This window comes from Hoplias malabaricus, chromosome 4 (genome assembly GCF_029633855.1).
Source record: "Hoplias malabaricus isolate fHopMal1 chromosome 4, fHopMal1.hap1, whole genome shotgun sequence".
NCBI lineage: Eukaryota > Metazoa > Chordata > Actinopteri > Characiformes > Erythrinidae > Hoplias > Hoplias malabaricus.
In genome coordinates this window covers 42,922,884-42,938,241 of record NC_089803.1, presented here as the reverse complement: position 1 = coordinate 42,938,241, position 15,358 = coordinate 42,922,884, and the positions used below count along the sequence as shown (strand labels likewise).

The following is a 15,358-nucleotide window of genomic DNA, read 5'->3' as shown; positions in this document are numbered from 1 at the left end:
GGGCACCCCCTAATGCAATTAAATTTTACAGCACTGAACTGAAATAAATGGGGAGGGTGGTGTTTTCCAGCTCTCCTCCAAGAGTTACATATTGCAGTTTATGCAGTGCTGAGCCTGTAGTAACAAAAACAGATGCTCTTTTCTCCTTACAGAAGCTCAATGGAGCATCACAATGATTTTGAAGTTGTAATTATAAGGTAAAAATATTACGTAGTGTTCCTTTAACCCACAGTCCAACTTTGCTTCACTTTAGTTTTCAGTTGTACTCATAAGTTGCCCTTAAATATTGACTTTAATCTCAAAATCTAACGTACATTTAACATTTTATTGTGTCTCTATATTGGCGTCGTGCCTTAAAAAGACCTCCACTATCTCTAAGTAAATCTGTAGCCTAATTTAGCCAACAATAACTACACTTCATTCAGCTGCCCTTGATAATGTTACACTTTTTGATTTCCACTTACCGTGCAGTGTATTTAAAGGATGTCAAAATCTTGAAAAAGTTTTCCGTGACATTAAATTAAACCAAGGGCTGGTAAACGGAGAGTGTGCACTAACCTAAATCTCAGTCCGTGTTATTCAGGGCTCTGTCTACAGCTGTCTCCATAGCGACCACCAGCGCTATCGTCCACCAGAGGACGCTCTGCGTATTACAGCTGAATAACTGATTTTAATTGGCCTTGCTCAGACTACAAACACGCTGTTTAAATAAACACTAATGGAGTTAATAATTTTGTCAAATATGTATTCTTTACTAGTATGCCACTGAGCTGTAACCATGGTACAAACCTCAGTTCTTGGCTTCTGTAATAACTGTCCTGGTTTGTGAGTTAATGAGTGTGAATGTGTGTGTGCCCAGATATGGATTGGCGCTCTGTCCTGGGTGAAGTCCTAGTGCCCGATGCAGTCCTCCAGGTGGACGGTCGTTTCTGGTTGAGAGTACACTGTGCGCGTTTGGCTGCCGCTTCTCGCCAGTGTGTGTGTGTGAATTGAGCGTTCTGAGCAGTGTAGATTGTAAAGCGTCCTTGGGTGTCTAGAAAGGCGCTATATAAGTGTAACGATAAGATAAGTAAATCCGACCAAGAACAAGAATAGATTCAATCAGCTTTCAGTTTTAGCGGTTACCCAGGAGTCCACCAGAGGCCAGCACTAGACCATTTATAAACTACAATGACCAAACGTTACCTTAAACTAATAATATGAATAAGTTTTACATGTTTTTATAGCTGTTTCTTAGCTGTTTTCAGGAAAATATAAAGGAAATATTTTTAGGTCCTCATAACATTAGACTGGACCTTTCAAAGAAGACACCGAGGTTTTACATTGCAATGGCACTTTAATGGATTTGATACATAGCTAAATACCCAAGTAACATGCACTTAGTGAATGTGAAACAACACTGAGGGGTGGGGAGCACGAGAGGACATAAACGATAAACAAACATAACGTTCTGCTACATTTTCATTTAATCTCTCATTGTCTTCTTCTTCAACACAGATATATATTTACATAATTGTTTCCTATAGCATATCAATCTGGTGGCTCATCTCCACTACCCCTCTCAAACAATAGTTTTTTGAAAATAGCCCCACACTTCAGCTTCACCCTTTTTGCCCATCCTACATTTAGAGACTATAGAATCACCTTTCTCAATTAATTTGTCCTGACACACTCGGACTGCATTCCATCCTGATCTATATTCCTCTCCTCTGGTGTCTCCAAAATCCAGATTATATTCTTTTTTCAGGTGGAGAAGAAACCTGATTTTATTGGTCAGGATTGATGACCCTGTGACATCATTAAAATTCAGAATATTTTGGTGGCACAAGTCTCTTTGGTTTGTGCCACTACCATTGAGTTTGTGACACTTCAGTATATATAGTCAAATTGGACAGTTGGTGTGAAATGATGGCTAGTTTTACATGTCTCGGATGAAGTATGGGTTAGACTTTAACCTACGACTATTTGTTAGCATTATGGGTGAGTGGAAGTATGTAGAACTGGAAAATTAAAATTGAATATTGGAGACAAAATTTTGGGGAAAAGAGAGACTTCCATCATTACAAGAAGAGGATTAAGAGAAAATGTATTTTTTTTATTTAAGGGTTGACTTCATAAAATCTACAAGTATATGACTATTCTGGAATAGTTTTCTGTTTTAGTATGCAAAGAAGGCTGTTTCCTGTTCTTCTTAGGATATAAGGAAAAAATTTACTGTCTACTGAATGAGATTTTTACTGGATTTGTATTCGCTGTTTTTCTCTATCTGAGTTCTGTTTCAGGACCTGCTTCTAAGCAACTGAAAATATTATATTGTTTTTAAAGTAAAAATGGAAAACTATGCACCACATTACATCATTGGTTTGGTAAATCAGCCATAAGAAGAAAACATCTGTGGCTTCATGAATCAGTGCCTGCAGTGAAAAGTGGAAGCGTGCATCTCAGAAAGACACAGTTTTATGGCCATGTGGGAGACTCTTTTCCTGAAGCCTGAGACAGACATAGTGGGTTGGGGTGGGGGTTTCCAGTCTCACTGATGAGAAGCACCATTCTCATGAAACACTAAAAGTCACTTGAGTGCTAACAGGTATCATCATGTTCAGAACTATTGTAAAGGGACATATGTCTAGCCCATCAGGTGAATTCCTAGGTGAAATTGTAACACTATCACATAAATGTTAATTAAAATATTGTTGTTTGGCTTTGAAATACATCTCAATTTTTATAGGTGTTTCTGGTTGAGCAATGTGTGCTTTTTCTTTATTCAGTTCTCTTTTGCTGATTGGGTTGCAGTCAGTTCTGTGATGACCCCTTACAGAGATCAATCACGTTTTTATCTTGTTGACACATGCAAAATAAGCAGTCAAAATCACGACTGAGCTTTACAGCTTTAAAACTGCAACATTACAAAAAATAGTCTCAAATGGCTGGATTAACCTAAGGAATGAAAGCTATCAACTTGCTAAGCAGAGCATCTGAGCTGCAGGTGAGTGGCGAAGAAGTAAGTAGAGAGAGATGCTGGGCCTAATTGCATATTTGTAAATCTTCACATACTGAATCACAGCACAGGTGCAGATTTTCTAACTAAACTTTTAAAGCAACAGTTAAAAAAAACTGTAAATGACTTGTAAATATAATATTTTGTTTAATGAATATGAGTTTTATGGTGTATAATGGACAGATAATAAAATAAACTAGATGGTTAAAATGAGGGATGGGCAGCACGGTGGTGCAGCAGGTAGTGTCGCAGTCACACAGCACCAGGGACCTGGAGGTTGTGGGTTCAAGTCCTGCTCCGAGTGACTGTCTGTGAGGAGTTTGGTGTGTTGTCTCCGTGTCCAAGTGGGTTTCCTCCTTGTGCTTTGCACAAACACATGGTAGGTGGATTGGTGACTCAAAGGTGTCCATAGGTGTGCCTGTGTGTTGACATGTGAAGGACTGGCGCCCCCTCCAGGGTCTGCCTTTAAGGTAGAAGGAACATAATTGGTTACCAGCCAACAGGCGGGGATGAATGTGAAACAGATTGAGCGGAAAACTGGTAAAGCTCTGCATAGACATTTGTGTTTGCCTGCTCTACCTGAAAGAAATTCTTTGGAAGAATAAATGCATTCTGCAGCTCACTCAGAGGCAGTTACAGTATGCACCATGCAAATAGTCTGAATTATTTTGAGTTACATTATACAGTTGCCATGTATATTATGCTTTTTAAACATCTTTCTGTAGTGTTGGTGTTGAAGAAATAGTAAGACAAGAGCACATATGTGTAATAATTCTCTTTAGTAAACTGACAGTTCAAACAATGTTTGATAAGACAGCGGCTGTTTCTCAATGTGGGTTTTTGTGTGTTCTTATGTCCTTGTCTTCTTGCTGGATGTTATCTTCCGCTGTCCATTTTACATTCCAATAGTCATATGAAAAAAAAAAAAACACAGTGAACAATTAAAGTATCTGGAAGTTTAATCCACCACAAATAATGAGGATGTATCTGCTCGTGACTTGCCAATGACAACCACCGGAATGTCCCTTCACTCTCTCCAGTGTCATGAATATTTTATTTATTTATTTATTTTTTGCCAGGAGATTCTCAAGAACATTTTTCTGTAAAACACAAGTCCATTCTATGTGTTCTTTTAACTGAGGAACAGCAAGAGAGAAGCCCCACCTAGTGCTTAAACCCCAAAACTTAGGGGGTGGTGACAACTTCAGGAGAAAAGTATGAGGACAGTAGATTACCAAACCATCCCCCCTCCAAAGACAGTGAATTTATAATATGTGAAATAAAAAGATTAAACTCACTGAAACATACTCTACCTACTTTTCAAGACTTTATTCCAAAAATCCTCTTGGGACATTGGTTTTAATACCATATCGGAAATACCAATAATGTCAGAGATTGGATTTCAGTAATGTGTTTTTAAAGCATAAACCAAGAGACAGACTTTTCAGGAAAAGCATCTAGTAAAATAAAGAAGCAGTGTATTTGAAGGATCTAGAAAATGGAAAGAAAATATCTGAATAAAAGCCAAAGATGAGTGGTAGAAAACCCAGCCGAATGAATCAGCATGAAATAAAGGCTGAATACTGGCCACTGTGTCGATAGGGGTAGATGGAAGAAATTATCCGTGACTGACAGTGCCAGCGGATAGAGCCCTTTGGAGAAGCAGGAAAAACAACACTTGAAATGTATACAGATGTACAAAATGGCTTCAAACCACAATGCAGTTATCCTCCAGAGCAGAGCATTTTTTCAACACTGTCCTTAGAGACATTCCAGATTTTTGCTCTAAACCCTGCTCCAGTCCATGGACCAGAGAGCACTGTAGGGTCCCATTTTACATTCCTACTGTCCTCCAAAAGTTACATAGTGCAGTTTACACAGTGCTGAGCCCATAGTAGCAATGATAGAGACTCTATTTTACATATTACAGAATTGTGGAGTATCACAATGATTCTGAAGCTGTATTTATGGTAAAAAATATTATGTAGCTTTATTTACTACTGCTCTTGCTGCTGCTACTACACTTTCTCAAGTGCTACACTTATGAAATAAACCATAGATATAAATACAAGGACAGGGTGTAATTATGGAGCTTCTGGTGATGTTGAAGCTCTTTTGGGGAAAACTCTGCTCCTGGTTCTGTTCTCTATACGGTTTCATTCCAGCCACAGCGATCCCAGCATTCTCAATAGGCCTCTTCCTGCCACAGCTCCACTGTGGGGGAGTTAAACTCAGGACAGAAACCATGCTCTAATCACATAGCTGCACAATCCATATGCATAGACACACATGCACACAGATACACTCAAACGTGGTCACACACACACACCAAATCTGGGTCTGTCATGTTCGTTTGTGAAGAGTTAGGACTGAAGCCATCAGGAAATCTGGTGAAGAGAAATTTTATGACAGAAACAGGCCTCAGACCAGGTACCTGTTAGGGCTATTAGCCTCCCCATTAACCATCAAAGATAGTTTATTGGAAAGATTCTTTCCTGTTGTGTGTGAGTGAGATGCATGAGAAAAAAAGTGTTGAATTGAGAGTGCTAATTCTATATATATGTGTATAAAATATACACATTCATTATCTGTAACCACTTATACAGCTCAGGGTCACAGTGGGTCCAGAGCCCACCCAGAATCACTGGGCGCAAGGTAGGAATACACCCTGGAGGGGGCGCCAGTGCCCCACAGGGCAACACACACACACCTACCAACATATGTTGTTGGATCATGGGAAGAAACTGGAGCTCCCGGAGGAAACCCACATGGACACAGGGAAAACACACCAAACTCCTCACAGACAGTCACCATGAGCGGGACTCGAACTCACAACCTCAAGGTCCCTGGAGCTGTGTGACTGCGACACTACTTGCTGTCCACCGTGCTGCCCAATATATATATATATTTCATTCATTCATTCATTATCTGTAACCGCTTATCCAATTCAGGGTCGCGGTGGGTCCAGAGCCTACCTGGAATCAATGGGCGCAAGGCGGGAAATATTTATATTTCAATTTTTTAAATTATTATTAAAAACAAACTACTTAAAAAAAAAAAAAAAAAAATATATATATATATATATATATATATATAGCAAAACATGTTTTTCATCTCTCTTAATCATCACTTAATTTAATTTACATTTGCAGTGTTTCCTCTGTATATTTTTGATGGGACCTATTTTATTTTACTCAAAAGTCTCGAAATCTATTTGATTTCAGCTTTTTTATTTTATTTATTGTAATTAATTTTAAGAGTAAAAAATCCAGATTGGAACATTAATACATGTGAATAAATCTTCCTGCGTGACTTGTGCACAGCTAAGATGACTGTTTTGTTGTATCTTTGGATTTAAAGCTGTGTGGAAATTTTCATATGAAAGTTATGCGTTTTTGTGAGTGCACTCTATGATTATCTTCAAACCAAAATTACAGGCTGGGAGTCGCAGAGCTTGGAAAGACATGTTGTGGCCTTTCGGAAAACTGAAACTATGAAAACATCTCAGCCTGCAGATGATACCTCCCTGAGCATAGTATCAGAGAAACACACAAAACAAAACATAGACACTGCCAAAGGACAAGCAGGGTGGTAGCTGTATTTTTTCAGTCACACAAACGACACTCAATTCCCTACTTTCTAACTGTTGTTGCTTTGGAAAATCTTTTTATTTTTAGTTAGATATTTCATTATAAATATTCTGCTTTAAAACATAATAGTTTGAATGTAAAGTCTTATGAATGTGTCACCAGTTTAAGTCCCTAAAAATACTAAAAATACTATATTAAAACCATGTTTAAATATGTTGTGATAGTGGCAGTCCTTTAATCAAATTATTCAACGTGCAATCATAAAATTAAACGTATACCAGTGTGTGATGCCATAGAGGCCTCCACTGTGATTCTACAAAGGGCCATGTTTTAAACATTTGTGAATGTCAAAATGGAAACTGCGGCATGGTGGTGCAGCAGGTAGTGTTGCAGTCACACAGCTCCAGGGACCTGGAGGTTGTGGGTTCGATTCCTGCTCCGGGTGACTGTCTGTGAGGAGTTGGTGTGTTCTCCCCGTGTCCGCGTGGGTTTCCTCCGGGTGCTCCGGTTTCCTCCCACAGTCCAAAAACACATGTTGGTAGGTGGATTGGCGACTCAAAAAGTGTCCGTGAATGTGTGATTGTCTGTGTTGCCCTGTGAAGGACTGGGGCCCAATCCAGGGTGTATTCCCGCCTTGCGCCCAATGATTCCAGGTAGGCTCTGGACCCACCGCGACCCTGAATTGGATAAGTGGTTACAGATAATGAATGAATGAAAAATGGAAACTTCATATAATATAAATACAATGAAGAAGGTTCTTCATTCTCACATATGTCCTCTAAAAATATGGTTCTCTACAAGCAGAAACATCCAAGGATCATTTAAGAAAAAAAGAAAAAAAAGTGCTTTTTCTGTAATATAGTGCAAATAATAATAATAATAATCAAATAAAATAAGTTTGTTTGTAATTTTTTAAATTATTTAATATAATTGTAACCCATTGGACAAAGAATATTATATCTGCATAGACTATACTTATAGCCAATGCTTAATAATCACTGTACCAGTTTGTCATTTACAAGATTTCGTAGTAGTCTCCTATTTAACGTGAAACTCATTTCAAACCTTCTACATTTAAAATGGCATTACTCACTGATGGTTCTATTGTCTAATGATGTAACTTTTCTAGTGGATAAGAAATAGCAAATGGTACGTAGCGGCAAGGGAGAGATTTTTTTGACTATATTTTCAATGCCTGTAAAAAACGTGTTTGATTTAAAAGCAATTGCAACATGATGAAGAAAGCACAATGATAACTCATTCTTAATGAAAAAAAAAATGGGGTTCAGCTGTGAGCACAGCATAGCAGTTAATCAAATAAAGATGACTGTTTATGGAATAAACACAGCACTGTAGCCTGTTGTGTGAAATACTTTGTTACATATTTCCCATCAGAAGAATTACTAGGATCTGATATTTGGGTGTTTCCTTTGGCTGGGCAACAACAAAAATGTTGCATTTCCTAAGTAGGGTATTTACATTTACAACTTTTAGCAGACGCTCTCATTCAGAAAGTACTTTGTGTTTAGTCAGAGTGCATATCCCAGATGGCACAAAGGATTAGAACCTAAAGTACCCTTGAGCTCAAACAATGCCAGAACAGGGTCAGTGCTGATACCTAACAAGAAAAAAAACTTAAACGCAGCATAACTACAACACCTAATACCTATTCTGGGTACATCCCCATGTGTTCACATCTAGAAAGAAGCTAAAATGTTAAGCAGAGCATAATGTAAACATAAAGCTTTCAACAAATGCTTAGATTAGTGCTCATTGAAGTAGTTTAGAAAGAGATGGACCTTCAGTCTGTGTTTGAAGACTACAAGACAGTCTCCTGTCCATTCCACCCTCTGGAAGCCAGGAGAGAGAAGATTCTTGATGCTGGTCTTCCATGCATCTTTAAGGATGGTGGCTCAAGTCGCGCTGTACAAGTCGTGCTTGAAGGTAGTGAGGGTTTTAAATTTGATGCGGTCAGCTACAGGAAGCCAGTAAAGGGAGTGCAGCATGGAAGGTAAATTGTAGTGCTATATAAAGGACACATGATTATCTATACACACGGACATTTTAATTTGAGAAGTCTCTAAATAATGACAGTGATTTTTTCATTAAATGTGCAAATGATTTCTAGAATACATTAATTTATTATATCCAACATATTTTCAGATACACCAACAAATACTGTCTAGGTGCTGTCTTGTTTGGAGGGGTAAGGTCAGAAGAAGATGGGATGGAGGTAAGTGCAGGAGATTAATATAAGACAGTGAACTTAAACACAACGACTAAGAAGCTAAATACAAAAGGTTAGGGAGCTAAACACAAAAGACTAGGCTAAACGCTAAACAGAGCTAAATGCTAAAAAAGGCTAAACACTAAACAAAGACTACACAGAATAAAGGAGCTAAACACAGAGACATGAAGTACAGAGAGCAAACATTCATACATACATCTACACACACAAGAACCAACAAGGGAGCGCTGAAACAAAGGGACTATATATATACACACACACACAACAAGTAACACCTGGGGACAACTGGACAGAGGCAGGACTAAGGTGGAAACAGAAACAACACAATAACAGAGCCATGTGCTACTAGCACATGGCAAACAAGGCAACGCGACCGACAGAGCTGGAATACAGACAGGGCAAAAGCATGACAAATACAACAACTTATTTGATACAGGCTTTTGGTAAAGGAGGCTCATATAGACATACAACAAAATATACTGGGTGAATCAATGGTCGCAGGACACCCTTTTATTTCTTTGACATGATACATATCCATACATATCAGGAAAAACTGAATTCTATTAAAGTAAAGGTAAATTGTTATTCGTTAGATTGTGTACACATAACTTTGCATGGGCCGTTATTCTAGCATTAATTAGAACACACCAAACTCCTCACAGGCAGTAACCTGAGGCAAGGCTCAAACCTAGAGCCCAGCACCCTGGAGCAGTAGGTTAGCAACACTGTTTAACCACTGTGCTGCCCTTTGTTAGTGGAAAATATTAACATTTTCACCCATATTTCACTACATTTATATATATATATATATATATATATATATATATATATATATATATATATATATATATATATATATATATAATTTTGTTTACTAGACATATGCATTTATATACCTATCAGGAAATATATGCATGACCCATATATATTATACAAATGTCCAATATATGAAATGTACAAACGTATACTAAGATATATGCCCCATCCTTTATACTATGTGTGTATATATGGCTCTATTACAGACAATTGTACAGGAGAAATCTGAATATTTTTAACTTCTAATGTAAGTCAATGTATTATGATATTTTAGTGATCCACTAATTGTGAGATTCATAGATAAAGAGAAATAGGAAATACAAATTTGTGTTCCTTAATAACGATCCATTATGTCCATTATGTGTGAAGACTAGGTCATACATTCTCCAAGACCTGTGAAAGCAGACGCTGCACATTTTTTAAAATGCTGCTAGCACAATGTGACTGGAGTTCAGTGTGCTTAATGGAGAAGGCTAAAGGCCCAGTTCTGATACTTACCCAAAGCATTTGTACTTTGTGATGTGGAAGAGGTAGGGTCTACACACCCAAAAGAGTGACACTACTGTACTCTCTTGGACCTCTGGCCTCAGATGCCTGGGGTTGAACTATGCAGTCTCCCAACGATAGCTTGGACCATGTTAGAGACATTTTTGGACAACCACAAGATACAGCCTGCTTTGCACTTATCTGTGTTTATTTATTTATATATTTATTGTTCTACATCTGCTTGTCTTTTGGCTTGAGATTTGTTGTTGACAGCACATGGATTTTCTTTCTTGTGTTGCATACTACCTTCCAAAGACTGCCATTAAAAAACAAAAGAATCTGGTCTAATCTCTACTATATGACATATGCTCATTATCAGGTTCATTAATGCTGTTCTGCCCAGTGTCCAGACATACCACAACACTGTGTTCATTTTCCTTTATCAGCTCCATCATTCCTCTTTAATTGCAGGTCTGTACTTCACCCCAAATGCAGCCAAACACTGTTGTTGCTTTTTTAAAGCTTAATTTAGCAGGGTCATTAAAGTCATTCCTAGTAAGTCATTAACGTGACTGAGTCTGGAGCTGTCCTGGATGGCTTTATGATTGCTTTTCTAGGCAAGTCAGTCGGCTACATGGAGAAGCCTGAGTCTCTGTTGGTTGGAGCTGGCAGAGTGGGGGAGTCAGACTCTCTTGTAAGATGAAAGTAGTTGTGCAGATGCTGAATGAAAAACTCTCAGTGCACCCATTCAGACTTCCTGTAACACAGAGACAAAACATCTATCCAAGGGAAATGGTTCACCGTGACCTGAAGCCAGCTAAACTTCTTACCTCCTTATTTTCAGGAACCCAGATGTCAACACAGATAAATGTCATCTCAAGCAGGCTGGTTCTAACAGCTGATCTAGTTTACATGCATGGTGTTTACTCAACTGCTGAGAACAGCAAAGGGAGATCATTTTAACCAGGACTTAATTTTGTATTATGTCATTCCTATTTAGATTAATGTTAATGTAGTTATTTTTTTGGGTGGCACGTTGGCGCAGCAGGTAGTGTCACTGTCACACAGCTCCAGAGACCTGGAGTTGTGGTTTGGAGCCTGGCTTCGAGTGACTGTCTGTGAGGAGTTTGGTGTGTTCTCCCTGTGTCTGCGTGGGTTTCCTCCGGGTGCTCCGGTTTCCTCCCACAGTCCAAAAACACACATTGGTAGGTGGATTGGTGGCTCAAAGGATTATCCATAGGTGTGAGTGTGTGTACCTAGACACTGGAATGCATTGCGTTGTAGCACTGGTCCCAAAGCCTGGATAAATATGGAGGGTTCCATCAGAAAAAGCATCCGATGTAAAAAAAAAAAACGTGCCAGATTGACAGAGCGGATTGCGATTGATCCGCTGTGGTGACCCCGGATGGAAGCAGCTGAAAGAAGAATAACGCTTTTTAATTTTCCAAAGATCTATGTCTGAAAGCTATTAATTCCTCATTGTAATGCTGCAACATCTAAAAACCTGAAAAGATGGGATGTAGTTCTCAAAAAAAAAAAAAAAATTACACATTTTCAGAGTTTAAAAAATCTGACTAGAAGATTTCTCAGTATCAAATCTCAGTACAGGGTGAGTCAAATGTTGCAGGACATGCTGCTTTTAATTCTTTGATATGCTAAATAACCACGTTCTCTTTGGAAAAACATGCCCTTGATCCAATATGGTGGCTTTCAAGCTGTTCTGGACATAAAAGTAGGCCCCCTCACCTATTACTTGCTGGGGTATTCAGATAGACTCACCCTGTACCTGATCTTCCTAGGTAAAAATAAGTGCTGCCAGAGTAATCAAATTCAGCAATCACAGTTAAGTATTTGCATGAATAATATGAAGATTTATTATTATATGTTATATGAGATTATTGTTGACTGAACTGGCCATTTAAATGTCTAATTAAAAATTTTAATAAAATATAATATGCAAAACTAAACATTTTATTTAAATAACAAATGTTAATATTTTTTATTAAAAAAGTGATTAAAATATATATAAAATCTGATTGAAAAACAAATTTTTATGTATGGATTTTAATCTCCATACACTTCATTTTAGAAAAGAATGAAGGATGAGGAAATATCCATGTAGTGTACTTACAATAATTTCTAGATAACTTTCATCAAATGTAAATTCTTAATGTAAATTTAATTTTCAAAATGTAAATTTCTGTGTAAATTCAACATGATCATGATGTATCACAAACTATCATCTAACCTCCTTAACGTCCAGGAAAATTGTTGCCAACAGAAATTATATGTTGTTTTGAACAGGCCTGTTCTACTATCTTATCTAATTTGCGGGCCTGTACTCAACTCCTGAAAACAGCAAAAGCAAATTGTAACAAATCCTCCTAACTCCAACTGAGAGATACAAGAAAAAACATCCAAAAGCAGCTGTTCAGCTTTTCAGTATGTCAATAAACATGATCCGACAAGGTCTAAACGTTCACTGGTGCAGATCTGTAGGAAACAGACTAGGAGGGGAAGTCTCATCAGACTTTAACAAGGTCACAGTCGGTAAATCTGTTTACAATCAAAGGCAGCTGAAAAAGCCTAATTAACCGAGAGGATATAGATGCAGCTTCAGTCTCTAACGTCAGACTGTGTGTGTTTGTGTGAGGAATACATTACATTGTGGGGATCAAAACTTGTTTACACACTCATATTGTAGGCTTGTCTTCCTTGTGGGGAGCACAAGCTGGTCATTATTACATTTAGGTTAGTGTTATGTTAGAAGTACTTATGGAAATTTTAATGGTACGTCTCCACAAAATGAATGGTAATCTACGTAATGTCCCTACAATTCACAGATACAAGTTGTCCCCTGACAACACAGAGGCATGGTTTTGTGTGTGTGAGATGTGTCTAGGCTATCTGGATAGAGAGAGAGAGAGAGAGAGAGAGAGAGAGAGAAAGAGAGAGAGAGAGAGTTAATGCACTAGATGTTGGCCTTCTCCTTTCTGTAATTCTCCAGCTGATCTGAATGGCTGGGATGAGGCTAGATGAGGGGAGAGCAGAGGAAGTGGCTAGAAGCCAAGAGGCAAACTAGGGTGAAGCTGTCCAGCAGTAGTGTGAAACTGGAGAATGACTGGAGATAAAGAGTCAGAGGAGTCTCTCTCTCTCTCTCTCTCTCTCTCTCACACACACACACACACACACACACAAACACACACACCACTCTGCCAAAACATGAAAATGCACACTTGCACAAACTCCTACACTTGTACAGTTTATCACTTCCACTTAATGTGCAATCCCATACTTAAACACTTTGTGCTGAATTGGAATGAGTGGATCAGATATAGCAGGGCTGCTGGAGTTTTTAAACACTGTATCCACTTACTCTGCATGCTATTATATACACTTACCTTGTTGGTCCAACTTATAAATGTAAAGTTAGACCCAATAGATTCACTATGTCATCTGTGTGTTAGTACTCTAATACTTCATCAGTAGTCACTCACTTAGCATTGCCTTATCTAATCCAATTCTTCTTTGATATAAAGAAGGGCAGCGTGGACCTGAAGGTTGTGGGTTCCCACTCCAGGTGACTGTCTGCGAGGAGTTTGGTGTGTTCTCCCTGTGTCCGAGTGGATTTCCTCCGGGTGCTCCAGTTTCCTCCCTCTGTACAAAAACACACATTGGTAGGGGGATTGATTACTCAAAAGTGTCCGTAGGTGTGCATGTGTGTCGCCCTGTGAACGGCTGGTGCCCCTCCAGGGTGTGTTCCTGCCCAATGATTCTGGGTAGGCCCCAGACCCACTGCAACCCTGGATAAGCAGTTACAGACAGTATGAATTAATGAATGGTATAAAGAGCAATATTCATATTTGTAGGACAAAGGACTTTGGTACTGTCTCTCAGTTCCAGCGACATAGTAAATTGAGGGACTAATAAATCTTAACTATCATTTAAACAGTTTGTCACAAGTGGGACAAAGCCCTACTGAATTCTTCAGTCTGTAGCTACGTCCCAAAGCCTAGGCTGCAGCCGAGCTCGGCTGCTACGTCAGAAGGCTGCTCCAATGTGAAAGATCCTTCGTAAGAAAAGAGAGAAATGTAACCTATGTTTGGAGCAGTTTGAAGGACGCAATAGACGTATCCTTCATGTCCCTCAGCTACTCACAATTCTCTCTGCACGTAGGGCACATTTGAGAAAATAAACAAAACACAGTGAAAAAGGGACATTCAGTTTGCTTACCTTGTAAATTGCAGCTTGTGAGATGGCTCAGAGAAGTTTGGGTTCTCAGTTTGGGTTTCTGCCCCTGTCTCAGCCAGCTGCAGATTCATTTATTCATTTCACAGACACTGTAAACTGTAAACAGAAATCCTGTCCACTACACTTCTCAAAATGTATTCAGTGACTGAAAATAAGTTCTTTCATTTCAAAAATTAAGAGTTATTTTGGGAGACTGGCACTTTACCTGGCAGCTCCAAGGTTCTGACTTTGTTGCTTCAGTACTTGCCTTGTGTCTTTGAAAAAAAATTTCTCCTTTTTTTCTGCATGGGTTTCCTCCAACATTCAAAAAATCAATGTTGATAGGTGGATTGGCTATTCACAATGTCCATGGATGTGAATGTGTGATGCCCTGTGATGGAATGCTCCCTGTCCAGAGTGTGTTTTGTGTGTCTGGACATTTAAAAAAAAAACAAGGATTTCAGATTCCAGCATATAAATAAGTTTCTCTCAGGGTTCATGGTGTTTTGATGTCTCTTTAAGGGGTACTATGCCCCCCACTGGACTGGCATGATAATGCAACCATTTAAGTTTTACTCCCTAGGACTCCCAGCCTCCGATAACTGAGGCATCACTGAAGATCGAATTTGTGATCTCCAAATGATTGGGCTACTCAGGAACCTAAAATGTCTTATTGTTAAAAGGTAGGGATGTATTTTTACTACCAACATGATAAACACAGCTGGAGTGATATGAAATAATACATTAGGAAAACTAGCCTCTTACTTTGTGCTTTTGACAAGGTGAAATATTGAGAGTTTAAAATTTCTAGACATTGATGTGTAGAAATTCAGTGATTTCTGAGGATTACAGGATTAAGTGACTTTCATGGCATGGTGGCACAACAGGTTTTTGGTACAAAAAACATTGGTAGGTGCATTGTTTACTCACAAGTGTCCATGTGTGTGAGTTAATTTGTGAGTGTGTGTCACCCTGCGATGGACATGTGCA

General features: G+C 38.7%; 1 protein-coding gene and 1 long non-coding RNA gene across 3 annotated transcripts in view; both read right to left on the bottom strand.

Annotated features, from left to right (window-relative positions):
* ccdc146 (coiled-coil domain containing 146) overlaps positions 1–596 on the bottom strand; it is a 33,228-nt gene extending 32,632 nt beyond the window's left edge. Inside the window, exon 1 of one of the 2 annotated variants that reach the window (XM_066667082.1) lies at positions 465–596. The gene's annotated coding sequence lies outside the window, so the exon portion shown is untranslated. The remainder of the gene's footprint in view (positions 1–464) is intronic. The other variant, XM_066667084.1, reaches the window with a different exon arrangement.
* A 9,506-nt stretch (positions 597–10,102) lies between these two features.
* Positions 10,103–14,829, bottom strand: LOC136693716 (uncharacterized). The gene is made up of 4 exons (XR_010802095.1): positions 14,595–14,829; positions 14,372–14,485; positions 13,636–13,795; positions 10,103–10,895 (listed from the first exon to the last, which is right to left on the bottom strand). It is a non-coding gene; the product is annotated as an uncharacterized lncRNA (long non-coding RNA).
* Positions 14,830–15,358: the final 529 nt, after the last annotated feature.